This window comes from Columba livia, chromosome W (genome assembly GCF_036013475.1).
Source record: "Columba livia isolate bColLiv1 breed racing homer chromosome W, bColLiv1.pat.W.v2, whole genome shotgun sequence".
In the NCBI taxonomy this organism is placed as follows: Eukaryota; Metazoa; Chordata; class Aves; order Columbiformes; family Columbidae; genus Columba; species Columba livia.
In genome coordinates this window covers 6,368,572-6,372,726 of record NC_088641.1, presented here as the reverse complement: position 1 = coordinate 6,372,726, position 4,155 = coordinate 6,368,572, and the positions used below count along the sequence as shown (strand labels likewise).

Sequence of the window (4,155 nt, the reverse complement as noted above, 5' to 3'; positions counted from 1 at the left end):
GAGTTTTGAGCAACAGGGGCTGCTGACGCATTAGGAACCAACAGGGGAACACCTGCGAAACGCCGCAAAGGAATTGGGGCTTGAAAGGTGAGAGGGTCGACAGCCCAACTGAAGCGCCTCCATACCCGTGCACGCAGCACAGGTAACGAACAGGAGGAGCTGGAAGCCACTGTGCAGCTGGAAAGCTATGGCCTAATCGCTATCACTGAAACTTGGTGGGATGACTCAAGGGACTGGAGCGCTGCAGTCGACGGCTAGAAACTGTTCAGAAGGAAACGGAGGTGGCGGGGTGGGGTGGGGGGGACGCCCTCTATGTAAAAAGAAAAAGAGAGAGCAGAAAAAAGGATTGATTCCACAGAGCTGGCTTGGAAAGACACGCGCTTTGGATTTGATTTTCTCCCAGGAGGCATGCAGCTTAGAGACATCTGCAGCTGAAGTGGGGCTTTCAGGGAACAGTTTAGAGCAAGCCCTGTTGGTTCTGCGAAATGCTCTGAAAAGTCAAGGCCTGCCCTGCCCTGGCAAAAGCAGTCCTTTGACTGGAGGGAAAAGCAGCACCAAAACGAGCCGCGAGCACGCTTGGGGTGGACTTGCTGCGGTAATAAACAACAGTAAAGAGTACTTGTAGCTACAGCAGCCTCTTCTGAGACCTCGTTGCCCGCCCACAGGGTCGCAGCACTACACGGCCCAGATCCCTCCGCGGCCCGAGCGCACGCAAACTGCCCGAGCCCCCGTGAGCACCAGGTCGACGAGGGCGGACCCGCCAAGGGGGGCGGGGACGAGGGCAAACGACAGACGAGACAGCCAATCGAGACGCGGGATCGGCCGGCGGCGATCTGACGGCCCAATGGGAGCCGCGGAGGACCTGGCCGAGTGGAGGAAGCGACAACGGGCGTTGTCGTGGCTGCCGAGATTATTGGGGCGCGGGCGGCGTGGCGGCGCCATTATTGTCTTCGGCAAGGTCCCCGGCAAGGCGCTTCCCCGCCAACGTCGTCTACGAGGACGAGAAGGTAGCCGCGGCTATGCTCTGTGCGCGTTTCTTCTTCGCTTCCCCCCCCGCGCTCGCAGGCCCCCTGAGCCGAGGACCCGTTGCGCGCTGCCCGGGAGCGCGGCGGGGCGGGTGGCGGCATTGCTGCGGGTGGGCGGAGGGACGGGCGACGGACGGGGCCTCTCTGGGTTGTGGCGCTCTCTACCGCACCATCCCTAAAACCTCGCGCTTCGTCGGTGTCCCGTCCCGTCCCGTCCCCCGGCTGCCGCGGCGCCTACCGGGTTGCTGGTACTGTCCGGTTCGCCTCGGTTTCCAGCCCCCCCCACCCCCTCGCTCCGTGTCGTGTATGCGCGCGCACAGAGAAGGGCCTCTGACGGTTACGCGCTGGGCGGCAGCCGCAGACGTTTGCCGCGTGATATCCCTTTGGCACTGCAAGTCGAGCAAAGTTTGCTGCCGAGGGATGGGAGCGGCCCTACCTCGTGTAGGATGGTAGTCTTGAAACCTTAGGTTAAGTACACGCAGTCAGTGTCCTCGGCGATTCCCGGTGTCTGTACGTGAACAGTGAAGGTCCGCGAGGAGTTAGTTCCGCGTAGGAGAAAGGCAGGTCTTGATGTGCCTCGTAAGAGCATTATAGAGATTTTGCAGCTCTGCTGTGCTAGGTTTTGGTTCTGAAGCCCCAAACTGGATTATTAAAGCAAAGAAGTACACCTGTTCTTGTTTTTCTTAAAAATAAAAACCAACTAAAACCACCAGTCTAGAAACGGGTCATCCCGCAGGCTGCCAAAGCTTCCCAGATCTTGTTTCTGTGGTGAAGTGGGACCACGATAACAGCATGCTTGCAACGTTCACGGGTGCTGGTGCGCCACAGTGTGCTAGTAACTAGAGTGAGCTGCTTAGACTGCGGGGAAAAAAAAAAACCTGCGGCCGTTACCTACATGATGTTAACTTTCAGTTAGTATCCTGTATAATTTTGTTATTAAAATGCTGAAGGTTAACGGTTAGGGACGTCTTCTGCTTTGGAAGGTAGGGTTTCGGTGCGACATAGAAGGCGGACTCGCGCTATGCCCTTGCAGGCTTCCTGTGATCATGCTTTTGTTCAGTACTTGAGCTCCCTGTACGGCGGCAAACGAACGGCCGCTGATCTTGCGCTCCGCTGAATTCTTTGCCGATTCAGTTAAGCCGTTTGCCTCCCGCCTCTGTGTGGACCGCATTGAATAGAAAAACTGCTTAGGAAATGATCAACCCAAATTAAACCATACTGGAGGTCGCTAATCTGAAGTACTGGCCCGTCTCGTTGCCCCTGTCATCTTGCGTGCTGAATCCCGCTTCTGGAGGGGGCTCTGTAAACATGTTGTATTTCGAGTACAGAAAGTATTAATATCGCGTGAGAAAAAAAAAGAAAATCAACGTCTCGGCTTGCGTTTGGGGTCTCGGGTGATCTGCTTCTGTACGAGTCCAGCGGGGCGTATTGATTTGCTTAAGCTCTTACCTTTCTCTGAAGCCCGTTACGTTTCAGCTGTTTACTCTTCCTCCAGTGCCTTGCGTTCCGTGATCTTTCACCCCAAGCTGCGACGCTTTTCCTAGTCATGCCTAAGGAGCCGATTATCAGGTTATCTGAAGATTCCAGTGACTCTGTAAGTACTGTGGAAGCTTTCTGTACGCTGAAGAGTACCTGTAATTAGTTCCTAATTTAGTGGACTCTTTCCCAGCCCCTCTTTTCCTCTTGATAGGGCACAGGAGGCTATTCTGGGTTTTCTGGCGCTGTAATCTTTTGCCTCTGGCTTGTAATGGAATTGAGCTTTTTGACTAACAGCGGCGATGTGAAGCAATGCTTGTCCCTGGGTATGTACTTCTGGTGCAAAATGCAGGGCTGTTTTGCTTTGGAGTGCGGTCTGATGCCCGTTGTCATGGTTTATAGAGTAAGAGGAGGAGTAGTACTAGTTCTTCTTCTGATATGGAGAAGAGGGCTTGGGGTTTTTGGCAGGTCGGGGCGAGGAAGGGCAAAGCTGGTTGAGAGGTGCTGGATGCTTCACTTTTAGCTATAAAAGTCGAGTTCAGAGACTCCGTAAAGCCACGCAAAAGGCAGCCTAAAGCTTATTTTGCACCAGAATTGCTTATGTTGCCTGGAGATATAAGGGGGCTTTAACCCAGAGACAAACTTGGCTTCCGTGGCCGTTTTGTAGTCGGGCAGTGTCTTGCTTGAAACAAATTGCATAGCTGCTTCCCCCCCCTCCCCCATGGTGGTGTGCATAATAGGTCTTTGTAGCTTTGCCTGGCAAATGTCAGTTTCAGGCGGGCGGGCAGACAGACGGTAATTTGTAGCCCAGTGGTTGAATTGCTAGGAGTTGGCACGCTGGTTTCTCTGGGGGGTGGTCCTCTGCTCTCAGTCCTGCCCTTCCTGCCCTCTCCCCTCTTTGTATGTGGCTTTTTATTTTATTAATTTATGGGTTTGTACTTCCTTCTCCAGCTTCCCGGGCATTTAATGCTTGTTGGCAAGAAGCGTGCTGCTCGCCTGGGTCTGACCAACGGATTCCGGATGGTTGTGGATGAAGGGCCCGAGGGTGGGCAGTCTGTCTGTCACGTACGTCTACCTATTCGGGGTGGCCGTGAGTTGGGCTGTCCGCCCGGCTAAGATTTGTTTGCACCGCAAGAGTCGCTGGACGGGCACGAACCGCCTCTGAATGGATTTTTGTCTGTTGCCCGTCAGTCTAGCCACTGTTGAAGTCTAATTTTGTGTGACGTGTGTCTGTGGAAGGTACTAAAAGCTTTGAGCAGCAGTTGCACAATAAAGATTTAGCATGGGGATATCACCTCTGTCTTGTGCGTCTTACTCTGAGGGGAAAGAGTTGTGCAGGGCAAAATGGTGTCTCCCCGGAGTGCAAGTATGTGGAACGTTTCAGTCCGTTCACAGCCTTCTCTAGACAGACAATGATTTGCCCAGTCATTTGAAGCGTGGCGCTGGAACCGCTTGGCAGTAGTCTCCCATGTGTGTGTCACGAAGCGAACTCGTAGCTTTTTGGAAGTGGTACGCAAATGTACGTAAAGCCAGCGTAGGCTGCTGCTGAAACTTGAGAAGATACCGTACGTGACGCTACAGGCATGCCGTACGAGGGTGGTTTCGGCACAGTGCAACGTGTTGGAAGCGTCCAACTCCTGTTGGAGCGCTTGAT

At 54.1% G+C, this 4,155-nt stretch overlaps 1 long non-coding RNA gene across 1 annotated transcript; it reads left to right on the top strand.

Moving 5' to 3' along the window:
• Positions 1–2,520: 2,520 nt before the first annotated feature.
• On the top strand, positions 2,521–3,795 carry LOC135577072 (uncharacterized). Its single transcript, XR_010468678.1, has 2 exons — positions 2,521–2,619; positions 3,453–3,795. It is a non-coding gene; the product is annotated as an uncharacterized LOC135577072 (long non-coding RNA).
• Positions 3,796–4,155: the final 360 nt, after the last annotated feature.